The sequence below is a fragment of the Tamandua tetradactyla genome, chromosome 21 (genome assembly GCF_023851605.1).
Source record: "Tamandua tetradactyla isolate mTamTet1 chromosome 21, mTamTet1.pri, whole genome shotgun sequence".
NCBI lineage: Eukaryota > Metazoa > Chordata > Mammalia > Pilosa > Myrmecophagidae > Tamandua > Tamandua tetradactyla.
This window is the reverse complement of record NC_135347.1, coordinates 18,679,543-18,703,891: the sequence shown is the minus strand read 5'-3', so window position 1 is coordinate 18,703,891 and position 24,349 is coordinate 18,679,543. Positions and strand designations below refer to the sequence as shown.

At 36.5% G+C, this 24,349-nt stretch overlaps 1 protein-coding gene across 3 annotated transcripts in view; it reads left to right on the top strand.

The window, feature by feature from the left end:
- CAMK4 (calcium/calmodulin dependent protein kinase IV) overlaps positions 1 to 24,349 on the top strand; it is a 244,339-nt gene that overhangs the window by 73,832 nt on the left and 146,158 nt on the right. The window contains exon 1 of one of the 3 annotated variants that reach the window (XM_077138997.1): positions 1,759 to 1,775. The exons of the other annotated variants lie outside the window; for them this stretch is intronic. The gene's annotated coding sequence lies outside the window, so the exon portion shown is untranslated. Of the gene's footprint in view, positions 1 to 1,758; positions 1,776 to 24,349 lie in introns of those variants that run through there. 3 annotated transcript variants of the gene reach the window in all.

Below are 24,349 nucleotides of genomic sequence, written 5' to 3'. Positions count from 1 at the left end.
ATTAAATAAATAACACATGGCTCCTTACATTATTAAGGGGAATTCTATGGAAAAAATTCCAGAATCAATGTTCCTATACTTATGCATACATTGGTTTGAAAAATATAAATGAAAATAAGCTAAAAACTTTTAAGAACTGCTCATCTTTATATCAAATTATCAAGATTATAACCATTTATTGGATTTAATTATTGAATATGGGTGATGTGTTCATTATGTGTTAAAAATAATGGTAAAGTTTGAAAAAGAGCTCTGTGTTAACTGGATTATCTCCAATGACTAAATTATTTTCTTCTCTATGCTTTTGTGTGTTCTTCAGATATTCAACAAGAAACTCTATAGGAGGTTTTGATCAGAAAAAAATCAATTAATATAAATTTCAAAATGAAAATAATGTCAACATGAGTGAGAAATGGCTAGTTGTTTTTTTCCAAGGTGGAGCACTATTTCTCTCTTGCTATATACATTATATCTCTTTAACGTTAACCAAGCAAATGGAAACTTTTACTCATTTTTTATGTCTTTGCAGTACCTGTCTCCTTGATGTTTTACCAAATCTGAAGTGTCTATTAAGATTTTAATTCATCTTATATTTTAAAACCTACTCCTAAAGTTTTTGCTTTCTTTCAGTTTTCTTTTCATTTGGAGACAGATATTTTCAATTGTTTGAGATCTTAGGTTTCTCTTGAAAACATGATGTTTTATAAGAAATAATGTTTCAACATTCCACAAGGTGTGTCTTACAACAACATGCAGGTGCCTACAAAATACAAAACTGCAAAATACAAAAGCCACAGAGAATATAGATTCATATTTCTAGCATCCTGTATCAACTGTGCTGAGCAGGAGAATAAAGAAACATGCACATCTGTAGTGAATTTGTTTCCATAAGATCATAAATGCATAACCCAAGTCATGCCAACACTGGGTCAGCTCATTCAGTCAGTCCGAGAATAGCACTTCATAATTATCTTCATGATGTCTCCTTGAAGGTTATATTGTATTTGGAACAAGTTGGCTTCCGGTAACCTTCTGTATCCCTGTGATGTTTGAATTTATCTAAGTTCCTTTAAAATGTATGTATTCAAGTATAGCATGTCAGCAGCAGATTATTGAAGAAATAAAATAAAAATAAAAATAAAATAAAAAATAAAAATCTACTCTCTCAGATATGTATATATGGTGTGTATAAATGAGGCCATGAGTAGCAAGAGCCCTCCTTGTTATTTTTTTCCTCCTTTTTATTTTAACATTACAAACAAAGCTATAACGTCAGAAAAATATTTTTTTCTCTCCTTAATAGAATAGTGTGAAAATTCTGTGTTCTTCCTTAGCCCTTTGATAATTATTAACTTGGATCATTAAAATATATTTAAAGTTTCTTTTTTTTTTTAAATTAATGCTTGAATTAAATTTTTGAAGAATTTTGAAAATTATTTGGAGAACTTAATGCTTGAATGCAGCAATATGCCTGCCTCTAAATTTGGGCATTAATGGTGTACAGATTTCACATATTTTAAATACTTTTTGATTGGAAAATCTGACAGATCAAGGGTCTGATTTTGTTAAAGTCAGTGTATCTGGCAATATATTACAATTTGATCATGATTTCTCTTCATTTGAAAGGCAATGAAAGGGACATTATTGACACCCACATTTATTCTTTCATGCCACAGACTGCATGGAGAAGTGTCTGTGCCACACACTATTCTGGCTCCTGAGGTGCACAGAGGGGTGAGATGCCATCTTTGTTGATTGATTGCAGGACACCTTCGGTAAGCCCTTGAGATGGTTTTACTGGGAAAATAGGACTTTCAAGGTCTCTACACCTTTTAACTTCAACTGACATGTAAATTTAAATTCCTGAAGGAAAATGCTCTGTTTATATGCACTTAGAGTATATTCATTGCCCTTGTGGTGCTCTGATTTTAAAATAGACATATTTTCTTTCTTGAAAATGGTAGACAGTTTAATTGGCTTGTATTTATCCATTTATTCACTCACCCATCTATTCACTTATTTCTTGATGCTATGAAATTGGCATGTTTAGTCCATTGCACTCTGGTTAAGAAATGCACAGATGGTTATAATTCAGTGCAGTAACATTGTCTGGGCTCATAAAACTACAAATACGCACAACGTTAAACATGTTGCTTATATGCATAAATATGGGCAAAAGTCATCCCTAATTCCATCACACTTTTTTAAATTAAAGCAGTTGTAGGTTTACAGAAAAATCATGCAAAAAATGCAGTGTTCCCATATCTTCCTTCTTGCATGCACAGTTTTCCCTATTCTTAACATTTTGCAGTACTAGCACATTTGACTTGGAACAGTACCTTGTAGTTATTTTACACATAACATACGTGCATAATTTTAAATAGCTGCATCAGGGCATATGCATTTTTTATATTCTGGTTTATAACAAAATATGAAAGAATTAATGTGGGACATCAAATCAGGAGGAGCAGCTGAAGAGCTTCAGGAAGCCACAGATGTTTTTCCTCTTTTATTTTTACCCTAGGATTCCCAGGGCTATGGTTGAGATATGTATTATTCAGTTTCTAAAGCAAAACTGTTGATACTTTGGGAACACTAGCACTATGTAAGCTACAGAAGTAAGAAAACTGATGCACGTGTTATGAATTCTGTGCAAGTGTTCCTGATGCCTGTCTAATTTTTTTGGAGAGCACACAGTGGGGACTCAGAAGGACATGCACCTGAGTGACACTGAAGCAATCTTCAGGTGCTTGAGTTTTATATCCTCAAACGAGATTTTTTTTCCTCTTTTTTTTTCTTATTTAAAGCAGTTTGCATTTTTCATAAGAAAAATTTTAAGAAGCCAAGATATTATCACTATAACTAATTATCAAATTGCTACAGATGCTACTAAGCTATATTCAGTCCATGAAATTTATATTTTCCATATTAAATAAAAGTGATAAAAAGCCAATTGTCATGCATCTGCAATATCTATGCAGGGAAGTAATTCTTCACCTAAAGCATTAAAAGGCACATTTTATTTTACAAATGTGTGACTTTAAAAGTCTGCTCAGATTTAAATTTCAAATTAAAAATATACTGCCAGCTGCTGTGGTTTAATAGGGCTTATTAGCAGTCATTCTGGCTTTCATATTTTTAACTCTTCATGATAATTCTCCCAAATTGACTTTCCCCTTCATCCTCCTATTTTCAAATTTAAATAGAATATCTTCAGATGAATGGAACTGTGTGAAATGGAGACAATTGTTACAGTAGGGGATGCAACAGCAAATGTACTTAAAAGTATGAATATTTTCCATGCCCCTCCATATTCAACAGATTTCTCATTTAAATGCACCACCATGCCCACCGTCTAATCAGAAATTAATTGGCAATACTCTAGGACTATAAAAACCAAAAGTGAAGCATATGAGAATTTGGTGCAAGTTAAAGAACTACAGACCTAAAAGGACTCTTAAGAGTTAAAGCAGTTTATCATTTAGCCTCCAGCCTATTATCAATTGTCATTTGATAATTAACAGGAGCGAGCAAAATGAGCTCAACCCAGACTTGCATCTGGAAAAGCTCTACCAATAATCAAGCAAATATATTAAAGCTACCATGAAACTGGTTCCTTGAATATAAGGGAAAGGATACTTTGTTTATTTGCTCATTAATTCCAAAATACATCTTGGAAATTACTTTCCAGGGGCGTTCTGCAGTATTCTAAATTATTTAGATGTTGGATTCCTTCTTCTCACCACTTCTGACTGTTGGAGGAACAGAAGGAGCAGTAAATGAAAGGGGAGCAAGGACAGCTGGAACCAGATAGTTGTGTGTGTGTGTGTGTCTGTAATGTGGTTTAAAAAATGAGGCTGAAGCACATGACTAAAATTAGGTTTTTATATTACTATGAGTTCTGATTCTGTTGTCAGTCTGCATTTACCATGTGGTTGATCATAATGACCTCTTTCAAATAGGGTATTTTTTTTTTTTTTACTGCATTCATGATTTAATGACACTAGATAATGATATGGCTTCAAAGTTGTAAAGATAATGCTTATATTCTTTTAGGATATTCACCTGCCAAAAACAAAAACAAGTAACATCCCACATGCCTTCCTCTAGAAGATTAGCAGCTTTTTTTTGAGTCACCCTTTCAACATCCCATCACCACCTGGGTGAATCTGGCAGAATATCAATATGAGTTCTTTGTGTTTTAGAGAAAGAAGCCCCTGGCAGCTCAATATAAGCTTCCTCTAAAAGAAGTCAGGCTTCCCCTTCAGGAGACATAGGAAGGTATTTAAGCTTCGTGAAGCCAGTTCTGTTACTACTGGCCCTGCATTCCATCTCTTAAGAAGAAAGTCAAGAAAGCCTCCCTGCATTGTCTTCAGGTGTGGAAGTCCTAATGATGAATTCCTGCCTCAGCAAATCTTTTTAAAGGAGGTAGATGACTAATGTTCACCTTTTGCTGCTAATTGCTTTATACCCCATTTATTTAAGTTTTCATTTGCACTCTATGCCTGTTTTATCAAGTAAGTATTTCACCCAAAAATGATTTGTCAAATATCCACATAAATAAGACAACTCTATAAATTAGCATAGATAGATGAATAACCATGACTTGAAGTAATAGGGTCAGGGTGGAAAGATATCAGTAACTGAATGATTGAGAATTTTAAATAAAAACGGGACAAAACCCACAGGGTATCAGTGCCTTTGGGATGCTATTATAGCGCTTGGGAAAATCTGTTGGGTGAGGAATCCATGCTTGCATGGCTAGAATTTCTGATTCAGTAGTAGCAGTTCTGGTTCTGTGCATAATACTGAATAGATTGTTTATTCAGTTCTGAATCAGTAAGTTTTAAAGACAAATATAGTATGAATAAAGAAAATTGTTAAATGCGATAAATTTAGAACCTTTATGAGGTTCTAAAATGCAAAACCCACATCAGCCTTTCTTCTCATAGTATTTTAAGATCGACCAAAAAATATTTGCTTGCTCTGTCTGGTGGAGTTTCTGACTTGCTCTCAAGCTTTTTAAGGGCGGGATGCTGCAGGCAGTTCCATGACTAAATTACACACCAGAATTTCGATTTCTTGAAGATTTCCTTAATTAAAAGACCATTGTAAAACTGAGTTTTTTTTCCAGCAGCACTTAAAACAAATAAAAAATAAAGACCTTTAAAATCCAATTGAAAGCAATCTTTTTCCAGACACCATGCAATTAGTTTTCAGTAATTGTGTAGGAGACTTCGTATTTTCTTCAAAACTTTAACAGTCTTTCCTCAGAGCAGTGTGGTATTCCAAAGTCATTTTAAAATTGGGAAAAATAGGGCAGGCCACGGTGGCTCAGCAGGCAAGAATGCTCACCTGCCATGCCAGAGGACCTGGGTTTGATTCCCGGTGCCTGCCCACGTAAAGAAAAAAATGGGAAAAATAACTCAGTGCATTCTGTCAAATCTATTTGGGAGTCCCAAGGCCGTACTGGATGGAAGCACGGTTCACCCAAGGCACCTGAATTAGCATAGGCAGGTTACAGGATCCACATTATTGTCACGGTAAAGCCAAAGCTGCAGCTAGGAATATGCTGCCAAGAGAAATCCAAAAGGTGAGGCAAGGATGAAAATGGAGAAGGAAGCCCAAGGTGGATAGATAGGAGGGTCTGGAGCCAACTGAAACCACTGAGAGGAGTGGGTTACAGAATGCAGTCCAGATCAAAAGAAATGGAAACCAAGATTGGTCTAGCAACCCCCCTTTGACAGTCTTCCAACTCCCATGTGCTTCAGAAGGTCCCATGTGAAGGGAATCTTAACAGCTAACTTTCTTTAAAACTGTTGTAGTCAGCACTTTGTATTTACTTTTTTCAACTTCAATTTAATCCTCATCCCTCTACAATATTTTTTTCTGCTTCCATACTCCAAGGAATCCACTCTCTCTAAAATTAGCAGTGACTTTCTAAATGAGAAATTTTTAGTCCGTGACATTGGTCATTGTTGACTCTTCCTTCTTTATAAGTGGACAGATTTCAGATCCAGTGTGGGTGTAATTATAATGTTGTTTGGGAAGATACCCCAATTAATACTCAAGCTTATAGAAGAATTATGTTTCCATATTTTGCTGCGATCATTCATTTTGGGCAGGCTTTCTGTTTACCAGCAACATTTTAACATAGAACAAGGTGAACTGAAGGCTTGAGTCGCAGTTTGGAGGAGGAAGGAAAGAGCACATTGATAAAAAAGTAATGCAACATGAAAAGAAGAAAATGATGCTATAAAACAGGGACATCTGGAAATAGTGACTTCAGCAAGGTGATTTTCTCCCATTTATATTTTTAAAACCATCTATAATTCCTAATCTTATGCACCATATTTGATATAGTGCAGGTTCTTCTTTTTGGTTGCCAATTTTACTTTTCACATGATATTTTGAATTTTCATCTGTATTGAGCTTCTCTTGGGGGTTGCACACTGAACCGTCATACAAGCAGCCCCTTCCTGCTCCACCCACGAGACAGCTATAAATGGGCTTGTATTCAGCCACCTTCTCCGTAAACTCCCTGCCTTCATTATCATTTTCATCCGTTACTTTACCCAGCAGCTCAAGAAGATGAGAAAAGAGAATGAGAAATGAGACAAGGCATGAGACGATGAAGTTAGCTGACATCATAGACATAATAGACGAATTATATGCTAATGTTTGAATCACAGAGCTGCTTTGCTCATAAGGTTCATGAGACAGGATAGAATTGCTATCATTAATAAAAGTGAAGTGTACAAGAGAGAAAGAAGAGATGCTTACATTTTGCCTTCTCAGTAACCTGAAACTTTGCCTTGTCTGAGAATATCATGCACCTGTTCTTCTATTTTGTTATTTTGAATTTCCATAATAATCTTTTTTGAAGAAAGCACATAATGATATATACTATTTTAGTAAAAATGAAAATGATGAAAAGCGTAGATAATCCTTACAGAAGAAGTTTTTGTGTTCAATTTTCTTCTTAAAATTTTGAAAAGTAAATGTCTTATTTTCTCTTTCTTTTTAAGAACATTTAATTCAGTGTCTGTTTCTTGACTATTGATACTATTGTGGGAAATATCATTGATAAATAACTGCAGAAAATAATATAATTGACTTTTTCAGTAAAGAAAATGAGTGTTTTCTTTTTCCCTTTGAGTATTTCATAGATGCTGTCATATTTCAACACATCACTTTAAGGAGTTGACCTACTTAAACTTTTGCAACCTATTTTAAATGAACTTGATAGAGATGTTATGTAAAAGTATGTAACTGCATATGCTGAAATCAGAAGCAGATGAACTTATTTTAGTATCACTTTTTGAACACGTCTTAAGAGTGCTCCTGATAAGAATTTGAACTGCAAATTTAAATTGTTTAGTGGAATATAGATGTATAAAAATTAACAGTTAATTTTGAGGAAAAAGAAACCTAAGAACCAAAGTGGCTTAAAAACATCTCTGTTCTTGTGTTTATAAATTCAGTGATCATAATTTTTGATATGGGATTTTTTTACCAGTGGATAAATTTGCACCTTACAGATTTGCAATTTGAACTGGCCCATAATTGAAGTTCACACACTGGAAAAGGATTTAATGACCTTAAAAATTTTTTTTTAATTTAATCCTGGTTCAGACAGTGCTGGTAAGGGGTGCTGTTCACCTTTGCCCTCTAGCTCTGGGCATCTCGACTACAAATGTGATTTGTCTCTGCGTATCTCAGGCAATACCTCTTCATAGCAATAATTGAAAAGAAATGTTTACTGGGGAATGACAACAAGAGGCTTTCTTTGAAAATGACTCAACTCACTCTAAGGAATGATTTACATATGGTTAGTCATGATGAACACAGATGTGTACATTTAATTATCTTCAACAGTGTAAATTCACAACTAAAGTCTGGTTCTGGTGATAACTGCTGACCTGTTCCCACTTGGGTGTCGGAGAAACCCTTAGACTTGCAGGAACTATGAGCCCTTATCTTATCCTAAATATGCTTAAGATTGGAGTATTATCATTTTCTTTTGAAGGGGATATAGGAAAAAAGCAATGTAGGAAGATGAATTTTGCTTCATAAATGTAGTTCTTATAAGGATACCTGATTGTGGATTGCATAAAATAGGCAAATGAATTGGATTTCCCCAATTAAGAGAGATTTGATTTCATTCTGGCCAAACAACTCCCTTATGCCCTCCCCTTTCACCATTTTGAGGACTCTGTTTGAACTAAACTCTGCAAACTTACATTTTTTAAAATTGGTGACTTCACTTAGAGATTTAGATTCATTCTTTAGGATTGGACTGAAGCATAAGCCATCATATTTTTGTGCATACTCTCATTCATCTATCTCTTAATTCTCTCTACAACTCACTTGCAAAAATACTAATTTTAGTCAGCTTTCATATGAGAAAGCACTCAGCTCTTCATTGAGTTTAAGGATCATTTATTTATTCTGAAGAGCTTCTGATAAGATTCTTCAACTGCTGTTTGAATTAGGGGAGGATGCTTATTGAAGTGTGAATATTCTTAAATTATAAAGCTCCGGTATCTTTAAACTACCATTGGCTTTGAACTGAAAGGAAATCTTCTTGAATAATTTTATATTTATAAACCATATTCTTTCAGCGTTCAAGCTACTACTTGATTGTGAATTAAACATTTCTGGGACTGCCTAAAGTTTTCAAGGTCCCACAGTTAACTTATAAATGTATCAAAGCTAGTTATTAGTTTAGAAATAAAATATAGTGTAGCCTTAATTTTCAAAACTTAGTGTTTTAAAATCCAAACATATAGAACATTTAAGATAGAAGGTGGTAATGATTACAGAAAAAATCTTATGCTTAAAAAATTGATATTCCCTTTAAAACATTAATTTCCTCTATTATATTTGCCAGCATTTATTTACTGATCTTTATCCACAGATCACAGAGTTTGCAAGTGAAACTTGAACTTACTTTTGAGAGCAATCTCATTTGAAGATCAATCCAAAATTACAATCAAGTATCTCTGAAATTGAAATTCAGTGCAGTGGGAACACATGATGTAATTCAGAGATGTTCAGTTGGTTGACTCAGGTTTTAGGAAAAACTAATTATATAAAATACCCTGGAATCATTTCTGCAATGGAAAATAATGCTAATTATCTGGGATTTAGTCCTAGATAATGAACTCATTAAAAATGCCTCCTGTAATCTCAAAATGAAGTGCTGTTATTTATTTGAATGGAAAAGGGAAATTAAAGTGATTTGAAATAATGTTTGTTTAAATTCAGATGAAAAAATATAATAATTTAGATATGGTTAACCCTCTATTTGCTATATGAGGTTTATTATGTTGTGGCTTATATTTATTTAACCTCATTGACTGCTTTATATTATGCACACATTAAAGTTCTTACTGGGTGCCAGCCACTGTGATTCATGCTGGAGACATAAATGAATAAGACTTGGTCCCTGGACTTAAGGATGTCAGAGACTTGTGGGATCAGGCTAACAACCACCATGAGAGAGCAATGCTGTGTCTCAGGGCTCTGATATCTTTTGGTTCAGGGCATTGTAGGAGCACTTAGGATAACAATTCCAGGGCTTTACAAACCTAAGAATATTCTATCATCAATAGGCATCTACCCCAAATCAATAGCCTGTGCTGGGTTCCGTAGGTGTGGAAAGCTTTCATAAAGGCCACCTATGAACTGGGTCTTGGGTGAGTTGGGACAAAATGAAAGGCAGAGGTGGGTGTGTTCAAAGACATGCATTTATGGTGGAACTCTTCAAGGACTGGGGCTAGCACCCCACCTCCTCTCTAGAGGCCCTGAGAGGGTCAAAAATGGTCAATGTCCGTTTTTTTTTTTTTTTCTTATGAAGCCTCGTTGAAGTTGTGGGAAAACTAAAGCCAAATCAAGGGGTAAGCTTTGACATTGGCCTTTCATATGTTGACCCTGGATCTGAGCTGTTTCCTGTCTGCTTTGGCCTGGCAAGGGCTCTTCCCCTGAGTGGCTCTGGTCTCCTGGCTCCCTGCTATATATTGACTATTTCTTCTATTCCAACTTGCTGTCCCTGTGTTGAGTATTCCAGCTCTGGATTATGGAAAAGGTGTCCCTCCATCGCTAACTTTTCTCCTTCATCATCTCATTAAAATATCTTTTCTACATAACTTTCCTTATTTTCTTTATTTTTAAAAGTTAGCTGAAATAAATGTGAATTGGACACAGGATTCCAGTTTTGGGACTTGTTACATCTTTAAGGCCAGCAATAGTCTCAGAATCATTTGGAGGTGGGGGTAGAGGTTGATGAAGGGATACTTAGTGGGCTGGTACCTTGGCTTACAGGAAAATCAGTAAGCTTGTCCATGCTTAGGTATAAGCAAATAAATAGTTTCTTTGATTAAGATATGAGGAAAGGGAAGAGTTCAGTCTTCTGTGGCCTCCTCTCTAGACCTGAGGAGTATTTACTGACGCCCTTCTTTGAGTATCCCTCCCTGGTGCCTTAATTACTTAATCTGACATTACTTAATCTGACAAGATATCCCAGCCTGTGAGATAGTTCCTTCTTTTTTTTTTTAATTCACTCTTCACCGCCCATACCACCTCCGCACCTCCCCCCCCCCCCCCCCCCCCACTAATCACCCACTCTAATGTTTATGGCACGTCTTAGGAAATAAATGTATAGTGGTTTTTCTGTGTAAATATGCTTTTAATATACATAAATGGTACTGTGCTCCATAGCACTGAGATGCCAAGGGGTTGCCAGAAGTTCAGTAAGGCTCAAATTTGTTACAGGCACTAATAGCCAAAGGGGTAGGGAGGGATCAATTAATGGATGCCTTTATATGCCGTGCTGAGGAATTTGAATTTTATCCATAAGCAATAAGGGTTTATTGAAAAGTTTTAAATTGGGGGGAAATGAAGCTTAAATTTATTTTGACAGCATTATGGAAAGTGACTCCGAGGGGTGTGCATGGAAATGCTAAGCCTGGGACTCAGTACATAGGAACTCCTCAATAGCGATCGCTTGTATCATTATTTTTTATGCTTCAGTAATCCCTATCCCACTGAACATGGTATGGTTTTAAGATTGAGAATATAATCTAGCGTGATGCCTTAAGGAAAATCCTAGTGAATTATGAAAAGTGTACTGATTATTTATTCTAGTTGAACTGATAAATCATTGTAAATGTGCTTTCTTTGCCAGCACCTAAAACATTTATTTATGTGCATGTGTCTAGTTTTCTGAGCTTTTCATGTGATGGCTCCCTAGCTGAGTTCATCTGACTACAGGCATGTGACAGATCCCATACATACCCATCTGAAGAAAGCCATTACAACATGGATTTAATAGTAGAGTTTATGTGCTGATAGAATGTTATTAAAGAATCTTCGCCAATATTTCTATATATTTACACATACAAAAGTATTTATAGATGCACATGTGCTCACATACACATTTCTATAAACACTCCTGCTAGTTTCCCACCCCACCCCCACTATTGCTGGGGGATGTGGCATTATGTCCAAGGCAAAAAACCTTCTTCTAGCTCCTTTTCCTCAGTTGTCCTGTAATTGGCCCATGGAGGGAGATGCTGGCTGCCACGTGGCAGTCCCCACCTGGGACTTGGCGATTGGGTGAGAGAAAAGGTTTGCCAGTAGCTGGTATTCACACGCCATCCAGCTTGCCTTGGTACCTCTGTGATTTCTTTTTGAAGACTAATTGAGATTTGTATAGGAAAAACCCTGAACAGGTGATGTATTAATAGGCTTCATTCTCTCTTTGGAAGGAAAAAAAAAGTTGCAGCAGAGGGTGCAAAGCCTATGCAATGAAAAGGATGCCAGTTTCCTCTAGACAGTTAATGAGCTCCCTGGAAAGTGTAGAGGAGTATCCAGGATGTGCAAACCCTCTGCTCGTGTGGCAGAGCTATCATTCACAGCAAAGCTGAAGTAGTCCCTGCTTCTCTTGAGAAGTTTTCAAAGCCTGATAAGTTCGTAAATATTACATAAGAATAGCTGTGTTTGCTGTTGTCTTGGGTTCCATTCCAGTAGAGAAGTGAACTGGAACATTTGGCAGTCCTCTCAATCTTCAGTAGCAGTGAGGTGGGGTTTTGTTTTTATTTTAGGATTTTGTTTCTTTGGTATTCGTTTCCTGCCATTTCTCTTGGTAGTTGTGGGAAGCCAGTTCAAAAGTTATACCACTTCTAGATAATCCAAGAACTAAAGATATGGGATGGATTTGTGTCCTAGTTCTTTCCTCTTTAAGGCAAAGCATAGTCCTTGATTTTGTAAGGAATTTACTGGGCTGCTGCCTTGGCTTACAGGAAAACAAATGCACAAGTGTGCCCACGCAGACTCGTTCATTCCAGGACATACTTCCATTTCCCTGCAGGGTGATGCATCCTGTGACATGGCGCAAATGTCCTCAGGGGCAGGTGGTGCAGGACTTTAAGACCAGAGTGGAGAGCTCCTCATAGACATACCAGAGGATCTGGGGGTGAGGGGTTGCCCAGTATGCCAGATATCATGGTGGCTAGGAGTGTAGACACTAGAGGATCCCAGTTCTAGATTTACCTCTTACTAATTGAGCAATGGAATCCTTCTGGACATCATTCTCTTCATCTGTACCATGGGCATAAAAATAATTAGTTCATGTTAAAATAAATTCAGTTTGAAATAGCGGTAAATGAAAGCGAGGGGTAAGGGGTATGGTACGTGTAGTTTTTTTTCTCTATTATCATTTTATTTCTGTTTCTGTCGTCCTTTTATTTCTTTTCCTAAATCGATGCAAATATACTAAGAAATGATGAATATGCAACTATGTGATGATATTAAGAATTACTGATTGTATATGCAGAATGGAATGATATCTAAGTGTTTTGTTTGTTAATTTTTTTTTAATTAATAAAAAAATAATTAGTTCATAGAGCCTTTCTGACAATTAAATGAGCTAATACATGTAAAGGACAAAGCACAATGCCTGGTAGAAGCTTAACTACTTATTAAGTGTTAGTTATTATTGTGTTCTGAAAGACCTGGATTTGTTCATATTTTTCATTCTCTTAGCAGACTCAATCAAACATCCAGAGTCTTACTTGACTCATTCTTATGAGATATTCTGGAGTTTCCAGTTGTAACAAGACATTTCAGGACACAAATAGATGTTACTTAAATCACAGAATAAATTAGAGTCTTCAGATTATCCTTTCTAAACCTTTTAGACAGTCCAAGACGCTCTCAAAAATATCTCAGATTTAAAAATACAGCATAAGAAAGAGCTGAAGCCAGTTGCTGCCAATCGGTTGATGTGACCTGTAGCCCACGGGGCACCTTCAATGGCGGCAGTCTTTGGATGGGAATGCAATCTCTAATTTGGAGGCTTCACTTTTTATTGGGATCCCTTTTTTCACTCATTAGGCAAATATGATTAAAATTGACTTCTTTGTAAACTTGAAAATTAACGTTAACTTAGCTAAGATCAAAGACTTGAGAAATTTTGCTTCATAAAATGGATGTCCCATCCATTCTGAGTATTCTGTGTTCCTAAACAATTTGAAATTCTAGATTGGGTAAGCCAGAAGTTCTCAACCTCAAGTTATTATTGACATTTTGGGCCAGAAATTTCTTTGTTGTGCAGGGCTGTCCTGTGTACTGTAGGATGTTAACTGATGTGTACTGTAGATGTTAACTCTGTCCCCTATTTCACTGGATGCCAATAACACTCTCCTCCCAGACATTGGCAAGTGTTCCATGGGAGGCAAAATCAAACTGGTTGAGAGTGATTTGATCAGTGAGTGGAAAAGTATTTGCAAAGTCCCCCGGGGAATGGTAAGAACGGGGAGAAATTCAACTTCCCCAAGCTGAATTCTTGATATTCTCACAAGCAGTGTGGACAACCAAAGCTATAGGCTGAGCCCCCAGTCTTGGGGTTTGTTCATACCAAACTTAACCGCACAAAGGATAGGTCAAGCTTACTTAAAATTAGGCCTAAGAATCACCCCCAAGAGAGCCTTTTGTTGCTCAAATGTGACCTCTCTCTCCAATCAACACAACAAGCCTCCCCCTGTCTACGTGGGACATGACTCCCAGGGGTGTGGACCTTCCTGGCAACGTGGGACAGAAATCCTAGAATGAGCTGAGACTCAACATCAAGGGATTGAGAAAAACCCTAGAATGAGCTGAGACTCAGCATCAAGGAATTGAGAAAACCTTCTCAACCAAAAGTGGGAAGAGTGAAAATGAGACAAAATGTCAATGGCTGAGAGATTCCAAACAGAGTTGAGAGGTTATCCTGGAGATTATTCTTACCGTTAAGTAATTATCACCTTGTTATTCAGGATATAATGGAGAAGCTGGAGGGAACTGCCTGAAAATGTAGAGCTGTGTTCCAGTAGCCATGTTTCTTGATGATGATTGAATAATGATATAGCTTTCACAATGTGACTGTGTGATTTTGAAAACCTTGTGTCTGATGCTCCTTTTATGTATCTTGTCAACAGACGAGTAGAATGTATGGAATAAAAATAAGTAATGGGGGAACAAATGTTAAAATAAATTTAGTTTGAAATGCTAGTGATCAATGAAAGGAAGGAGTAAGGGGTATGATATGTATAAATTATTTTTCTGTTTCATTTTGTTTTTTTTCTGAATAGACGCATAGTTTCCAAGAAATGATTATGATGATGAATACGCAACTATATGATGATATTGTGAGTTCCTGATTATATATGTAGAACGGAATGATCAAAATAGGAATGTTTGCATTTGCTTTGTGTTTTTTTGGTATTTAAAAAAAAATCAGCATATTATGAAGCCACAGTGGTCAAAACAGCATGGTATTGGCATAAAGATAGATATATCGACCAATGGAATCGAATAGAGTGCTCAGATATAGACCCTCTCATCTATGGACATTTGATCTTTGATAAGGCAGTCAAGCCAACTCACCTGGGACAGAGCAGTCTCTTCAATAAATGGTGCCTAGAGAACTGGATATCCATATGCAAAAGAATGAAAGAAGACCCATCTCTCACACCCTATACAAAAGTTAACTCAAAATGGATCAAAGATCTAAACATTAGGTCTAAGACCATAAAACAGTTAGAGGAAAATGTTGGGAGATATCTTATGGATCTTACAACTGGAGGCGGTTTTATGGACCTTAAACCTAAAGCAAGAGCACTGAAGAAGGAAATAAATAAATGGGAACTCCTCAAAATTAAACACTTTTGTGCATCAAAGAACTTCATCAAGAAAGTAGAAAGACAGCCTTCACAATGGGAGACAATATTTGGAAATGATATATCAGATAAAGGTCTAGTATCCAGAATTTATAAAGAGATTGTTCATCTCAACAACAAAAAGACAGCCAACCCAATTACAAAATGGGAAAAAGACTTGAACAGACACCTCTCAGAAGAGGAAATACGGATGGCCAAGAGGCACATGAAGAGATGCTCAATGTCCCTGGCCATTAGAGAAATGCAAATCAAAACCACAATGAGATATCATCTCACACCCACCAGAATGGCCATTATCAACAAAACAGAAAATGACAAGTGCTGGAGAGGATGCGGAGAAAGAGGCACACTTATCCACTGTTGGTGGGAATGTCAAAGGGTGCAACCACTGTGGAAGGCAGTTTGGCGGTTCCTCAAAAAGCTGAATATAGAACTGCCATACGACCCAGCAATACCATTGCTAGGTATCTACTCAAAGGACTTAAGGGCAAAGACACAAACGGACATTTGCACACCAATGTTTATAGCAGCATTATTTACAATTGCAAAGAGATGGAAACAGCCAAAATCTCCATCAACAGAAGAGTGGCTAAACAAACTGTGGTATATACATACGATGGAATATTATGCAGCTTTAAGACAAGATAAACTTATGAACCATGTAATAACATGGATGGACCTAGAGGATATTATGCTGAGTGAATCCAGCCAAAAACTAAAGGACAAATACTGTATGGTCCCACTGATGTGAACGGACATTCGAGAATAAACTTGAAATATGTCATTGGTAACAGAGTTCAGCAGGAGTTAGAAACAGGGTAAGACAATGGGTAATTGAAGCTGAAGGGATACAGGCTGTGCAACAGGACTAGATACAAAAACTCAAAAATGGACAGCACAATAATACCTAATTGTAAAGTAATCATGTTAAAACACTGAATGAAGCTGCATCTGAGCTATAGGTTTTTGTTTTGTTTTGTGTTGTTTTGTTTTGATTTTACTATTATTACTTTTATTTTTTTCTCTATATTAACATTCTATATCTTTTTCGGTTATGTTGCTAGTTCTTCTAAACCAATGCAAATGTACTAAGAAATGATGATCATGCATCTATGTGATGATGTTAAGAATTAATGATTGCATGTGTAGAATGGTATGATCTCTAAATGTTGGGTTAATTTCTTTTTTTCCGTTAATTAAAAAAAAAAAAAAAGAGAAGGGATAATTGGAGATGAAGGGATACAGACTGTACAACGGGACTGGATATAAAAACTCAGAAATGGACAGCACAATACTACCCAATTGTAATGCAATTATGTTAAAACACTGAATGAAGCTGCATGTGAGGTATAGGTTTTTTGTTTTTGTTTTTTTTGTTTTTTTTCTTTCTATTATTGTTTTAATTCTTATTCTGTTGTCTTTTTATTTCTTTTTCTAAATCGATGCAAATGTACTAAGAAATGATGAATATGCAACTATGTGATGTTATTAAGAATTACTGATTGTACATGTAGATTGGAATGATTTCTAATTGTTTTGTTAATTCTTTTTTTAATTAATAAAAAAAAAAAAAGTGAAAAAAAAAAAAAATCAAACTGGTTGAGACCTCTGCCTTAAGCAGAGCTACTTAGCATAGATGATGTTGATACAGGTCTAATGTATGCAACTTTAACATTGTTGCTTTGAAAAGTTTGCTTTCTTCCCTAGCTCACCGTATCTCTTGACTGGACACACTCGTTAAGGCTCTTCTCTACTCTATACTTATTCTGTGGCTTTAGTCATCACTGCTGGTCACATGATTTCCAGATCTAAGCTGACATTTTAATTGTTTGTTTTTAGCTTTAAACTCCACATGTCAGAATCCGACTCAAAACCTTCCCTCCCCAGATTCTTTGTCCTCTGTTCACCACTCTTCCAGAAACTTAGACTCAATAATATTCACATGTGAGTTCTCTGTCCATCTGTCTCTGTCTCCTCCCACCTCTAATCATTTGCCAAGATAGCTTCTGAAATACTCTTCCTCTTTATTCCTGCCATCACTGCCTTTCCTCATGCCTCTGCTTCTGTGATGGTTTCTCCCTTGGTCTCCTGGGTTTTGATTTCTCTCTCTTTTCCCATTAGCACTGATCATATTACTTAGAAGCTCAGAAATCTCAGTATGTTCCCTCCACCTAAAGGATGGATAGTAGATTTCCTACTCTGGCATTCAAAACTCTCCATAATCTGTCCTCATTTTATTTCGCATTTATTCACCCTTTTCATCCACCTCATGTATTAGCCAACCTGAGGGATTTCACCTTTCTTTGTGTACGAGTCTGGAATCCCAGGTTCTGAGCCAGTGCTCAGTTTCTTTTCCCAGAATGCCCTTTGCTCTCATCTCTTCCTGGTGAAATTCCTTATAATCTCAAAGGACAATCCTTTCTCCATGAAGCTTTCCCTGATGCCGTCACTTTTTTTTTAAATTGCCGTTTCCCTTAATCTGAGCTCCTCCCTTATATCACTTGGTCTTTTAGCACCATGCATAGAGACCAGAGGGTTTTTTTGAATAAGTAAGTGAATGAACAGTGAAAAGGGATGGAGGACTCTTCATGGAATTAAAACTTGAAACTAAAGCTTCTAAAACGTCTATTGGAAACTCATTGTTATCAACTAATACATCATTATATTTAAGGCATATGACTAGCCAGATAACTTTTCTTAAAGGTATCAGTAAATGCAAGTCAAAATTAAGCTGGTAAAGCAGAGTGGCTATGAACATAAACCATGGAGTCAGCCTGGGCCTGGATTCGAATCTTCCCAACTCACTACATATTAGCTTTGGGACCTTGATCATGTTATTTTGCCTCTCAGAATTTCAGTTTTATCATCTCCTCATATAGGTAGGTTGTTATGAAATGATGTATGCAAAATGGTTAATACAGTGCCTGGTCTGTATGGATCACTTAATTAATATTGGCTATTTGTATTTAATTATCTGAACTATCCCAAAAATTCCTAAGCAATTTTATTCTATAAAGGATTTCTACAAAATACCCACAATATGATAAAAGATGTATGTTTACTTGAATCATTTTGGTGTTGTATTGTCAGAGGAGAAGTGGAGGTCAATGAAATGGGACTTAATTTCAATGTCTGCTCTTTTAAATGATGTGTGAGGTCATGTGAATTGATTGTCCTTTTAAGTAATTTCTTATCATAGTTGAATGGAGTTTGACTTGCTAGAAGCCAATTGTTTCTTATAGTGAATATTAGAATTCTTAAGTGTGTGTCTTTTTTACCCCACTACGACAATTTTTTTTTCTTTAGAGGCCACTCCTCAAAAGTGTAATTGAAATAATGGAATAAATAATTCAGTATTAAACAAACAGCTGTGACATTTTGGAGAATACATCTATCTAAGTTATATAAGTTATAGCTAGTTGTTAGAATGGAATTTCTTAAGAATGTAGGAATTATTTAGTTTTAGGCTGTGCAATTTTGAGGAGAGTTAACCCTTTGGTGTTCTTAAAACTATTTATGAAATTTCATCTTTTCCATCTTTGCCCAATCCAGATAATATTTGACCAATAACACATCAAATTCTTTACGATAGAAAATCATGTTTTAATAAGGTTCTGCTGTGTTTGCCACCATTAATAAATTTATTGCTAAGTAGTATTTCATGACCCGATTTTATAACAGTGAAAGCCTTTTGGTAGATGTAAAGTATAGTTGTTCATTTGCCCCATAATCCACATTTTACATCTCATATGCTTGCTCTATAATTGATCAACAAATCTAACAGTGTCTTTAATTCAGAAAAGGAACAAGCATATTCCAAAATCTTTTCAGAATATTTTCCCGATATTTTGAGAAGTTTAGAAAGCTGTGTGCTGGTTTGAAAGGGTATATGTCCCCTAGAAAAGCCATGTTTTAATCTAAATCACATTTCACAAAGGCAGAATAATCCCTATTCAATACTGTATGTTTGGAACTGTAATCAGATCATCTCCCTGGAGATGTGATAAAGAATGGTTTTTATGCTGGATTAGGTGACGACATGTCTCCACCCATTTGGGTGGGTCTTGATAAGTTTCTGGAGTCCTATAAAAAAGGAAACATTTTGGAGCATGAAAGAGATTCGGAGAGAGCAGAGAAAGCTGCAGCACCACAAAGCAGAGAGTCCACCAGCCAGTGGCCTTTGGAGATGAAGAAGGAAAACGCCTCCTGGGGAGCATCATGAAACCAGAAGCCAGGAGAGAAAGCTAGCAGATGACACCGTGTTTGCCATGTGCCCTTCCAGCTGAGAGAGAAGCCCTGACTGTGTTCGCCATGTACCTTCTCACTTGAGAGAGAAGCCCTGACTGTGTTCGCCATGTACCTTCTCACTTGAGAGAGAAACCCTGAACTTCATCGGCCTTCTTGAACCAAGGCCTTAGATCAGACATTTCTATAGACTTGTTTTAATTGGGACATTTTCTCGGCCTTAGAACTATAAACTAGCAACTTATTCAATTCCCCTTTTTAAAAGCGGTTCTGTTTCTGGTATATTGCATTCCAGCAGCTAGCAAATAGAACAAGCTGGTAGTTAAAAATCTGCAAAAACTAATGAGTCAATTAATTAGGTCTTGTTGATATAAATGATAGACACCCTGCTCTGATTTTGGTTCCATTTCTGTCTTGAATGTGACTGCAAGCCAATCCTAATATCATCAAGAAAAGGTCCAGTATTATGTGTTTGGGATTGTATTATGTGTTTAAAATGAAGTGGAAATAACTAAAAACAACCAATCTTGACATTTTGATGAGGAGGTAATAGCACTTTAGATGAAGTATCATTTTTGAAAGAGATAAATGTAATATCAGAAAATCTTTTATCAATGATAAGACAATGACATAGCAGAATATGACAGATAGATATCATATATGGTTCCGATAGCTATTTCTGTTCAAGACACCTTGATTTCTTTTCCTGATTAGTCTTTTATCTTGCTTCTTGCTGGATCAGCTGGAAAATTATTCCATACTTTATTTTAAATGAATATGAATTCTAGTGACCTTTTGGACAGAGTTCTTTGAGAAGAAAACTGTTACTTGAAAGATTTTTCTTTCTTCCTCCAGAATTGGTAGGCAAAAGGAAAGGTCACTGTTTTATACAGGTAATTAAAAACTTTTGATAGCATTAGCTTTTCAGTTGATTAGGAAAAGAAATAGTGAGTTATTTTAATTCTAGTTACTAGTTGGCAGATGCAATTTAATAAATATTGATTCAGTCAGATTTATTAAAATATTAACATCGTAGGTGGTAAACAGAGTAGGGAGGAGCTCATTTGCTGATTACTATCTGATTAAGTTAGCCCCCAGTTGGAATTCTTAAATCACATCCAGTAAGGAAGAAAGAAGGAAATTATAGATTCATTTAGTTCTGTTTATGTGCTTGGCACTGTGCTGGGGCCTTTCACATCAAGCAGCTAATTAATTCCTCGTGACAACTGTAGTTGTTAAGGATTATGATCTCCATTGTTTTGCATATAAAGAAACTCTAAACCATCCTCTTTTTTCTTTTCTTCTAATTCTTAAAGTCTCTAATACTTCCCTTCCCAAGACATGTAGGGGAGGGAATTAAGTGTTCATTTGGAAAAAAAAGAAAACATTTTTTCTGATTAGCAGTGTTTAGATAAATTCTACCGTGTGTGTTGGTTTGCTAAATCTGCTGGAATGCAATATACCAGAAATGGGTTGGTTTTTACAATACAGACGTGTTAGTTTACAAATTTACAGTTTTAAGGCCATGAAAATGTCCCAGTCAAGGCATCCATAGGATGATACCTTTTCTGAAGAAAGGCCACTGGCATCTGGGGTTCCTCTGTCAGATAGAAAGGCCTATGGCCAGAGACTGCTCATCCTTTGCTCCCAGGTTTCATTGCTTTGAGCTCTTGGTTTTAGTGGCCTCCTCTCTGAGTTTCTGTGGGTCTTCGCTTAGCATCTCCGGGGCTTTTCTCTCCAAGCTCTCTGTGTATTTCTTTCCCCCAACTCTCTCAGCTTTTTCTGCCTTCTAGCCTCTCAAAAAGGATCCCAGTAAACTATTAAAACCCACTTTGAATGAGGTGGGTCACATCTCAATTGAAATAAGCTAACCAAAAGGTCCCACCGATAACAGGTTGGCCATCCGCAGGAATGGATTAGAAGAACATGGCATTTCCTGGGGAACCTGACAGCTTCAAACCCTCTCACCATGTTTTATAGATAAGGCTCACTCTCAGTTTTTTCCTGTCTGCATCTGGTGGCAGCATCTTCTGCTAGATGTTCATGATAGTACGTGACTGCACAGAAAGAGCTCAAAACCTGTGGTTTGCTTAAGTAGCTCATATTTTACTGTCTTCTTTAGGAGACAGGTCTGCTGTCTAGAATTAGAGTCAGAGAGGGCACAAAAATGTTATCATTTTGTTTGGCTCATTAAGCAATAATTATATGTCATTTCTAATTAACACAGGAAGCAAAATAGACCACTGCATTTCAGCCATTAAAGACTCCCTTTTAGGACAACTCAAATTATTTCATGTCCGTAAGCGAACATTACTACTAATAAAAAGGAAATCGACCTTCTCCTAAGGGATTTCCAATCACTTCTAATTACTTCAGTCACCTGGCTTTTGGTTTAATGCTTTCATTCCCTGTTTCCAACCTCCCTTGGTTCCTCCCATTCTCCCGGAACTGGGCAGGAGATGTCATCCAGGGCAGATAAGAAGGATCAGCTCGGTTGCTTTCTTGTGGTTGCCACTGTGGTTTAAGCTTCAGGTATTTTGTGATCAAGGCTCTCCCACTGAACTGTCCCCAGCCATTTTGACTCACCCCACAGACCTTTGACCAGGAGTTTCGCTCTGACATATGGGAAACAGTTTGATTCGATGTCGTTTTCCTTCTCATTTTTCTTTGAAGGTTGGAACACTGAGGTGGCTTTCTCTTCTACCTCTGAGCCTCTGAAAGATGTTGGGTGATTGCTCTTCCAATTCTGAGGGTTAAATCCTTAGCTTTAAATGGATGCTGAGTTAAGAGTGTGGATAAGCACAGGGCAGGCTTCTCAGCACTCACAGAGGTAATGTCATGTTTGACCTGACAGCTCCATTGTTTGTTTAAGACAGTTAGTCTCATTAGGTTATATTATATTTATGTTATTATTTTTGAGGAAAAAAAAGGATAAGATCCTGGACTGTTTCAAGGTTTTACCAGCATTGATAAATTGCTGGAAATAAGGAATCCATAATTTCAATTAATAGTTCACTTTCAGGGGTAGAAATAGCAATCTTCTAATCTGTTTCATGGCTATTTAAATGTGTTCTGGAAGGCTAGGTAAGAACAAAAAGTGAAAATATTTTACCTTCAAACTAAAATTTTAGTTATTTTTGTAAGTCGATCCTCATGTGTTGTGAGGATCAAGCCCTTATAGGAGTTCATTTTGACATTTATAGTTGGTTTAAGCTTTTCTCTTTGCTACCACAAGCAAAATTCAGGAAAATTAGAGGAAAGGCATTTACAAAATCCCTATGCACAGGCTGTTATTTCCTGCCGAAAAGACAGTAGCGCTCAGAATTGAGGTGACTTCAGAGTTCTCTCTTCATAAACTCTCGTATCAGCAGGAGGAAATAAATAGTGCTAATTACTGCACTTGAGAAGATAAAGTGCTGGGAGAATTTCCACACCGAAGCTAGGTGCCTTGTGGAGCTGGGGGCAGGTCGAGGCTGGGACCAGATGTGCCAGGAAATGAATGTTAGTGTAAGAAGTAGTGAAAGAATTTCTTTTAGTCATGTGTGTGAAGACAAGCTATAGGAAAGAAGAATGAATCTGTATTATATGCAGAGGACACTGAAGAACTGGATTCAGTTTACTCCAGTTACTTAATCCCTTGGTATCCTAGCTTTTCATTTACAGCATGATGGTAATCCATAAATACTAATGGTTTATATATAGTAGTATATTTCTTAATTTGGTAACTGCATTGAGGCATGTTACTTATCTATAATATGAAATAATTAAACATGATCAAACTTTCTATATTTGGATTCAAAATTGGCCAAGTGTACAGTTAACTTAGTTCAGAATTCCTTCTGATGCACGTGGCTGGCCTCTACCAGGCCCAGGAGTTGTCAGATTATCAAATCTCAAATATGGCTCCTGTTTTCTGGGATGGGTGAAGCAAGGCACACGGAATACAGTATAGGACTTTGTTAGGGCTGATTGCCATAACATAACTGTGCAAAATATTTTATTCTTATTTGTACCATATTAGCTAAAGGGGAGGGAGAAGTCTTTTTTTTTTGGGTGGGGGGGAAGCCCAACAACCTGGAAATCCTCAGTGCTGGTGTCAGAGGCCATGGACAACATGGTCCAAAAAAGCAGTTTCACTTGCAATTTTGAATGGGAATTTAAGGCTTAAAATATACAAGGATCCTATTTGGGATGATAGAAGCTTTTTGGTAATGGATGGTGATGATGGCAGCACAACATTCCAAATGTAATTAACAGCCCTAAAATGTATATCTGAATGTGATTGAAAGAGGAAATGCTAGAATGTTTATGTGGTAACAGAATAAAATTTTTTTTTAAATCCATAGAACTACACTACACAACCCTAAGCTAAACCATGGACTATAGTTAACAGTACAATTATACAAATGTGCTATCATCAGTTGTAATAAATTTACCACACCAATGCAAGGTGTTAATCATAGGGAATCCTGTATTTTAAGCATGATTGTTCTGTAAACCCACAACTTCTCTAATAAAGAAAAAATTAAAAAATGGTGCTTAGTGATGAAATGTCACTAATGGAGCAAATCATTTGGTGTTAATGAAAGAAGCAGATGATACCTTTAATAAAGAGGTAATTAGATGTGACCTCATGAAATCAACTACAAATATCCAAAAGAATAAATCCAACAATAATGTAGGTAAAAGCTTAAATCCTAAATAGATGAGAAACAACATGTTTTTTTTGTTTGTTTGTTTTACATGGTCAGGATCCGGGAACTGAACCTGGGTCTCTGGCATGGCAAGCGAGAACTCTGCCACTGAGCCACCGTGGCCCACCCAACATGAATTTGTTTTATCGTGCCAAATATTGTTGATTAAGATGGGAAGCAGTAAATTTG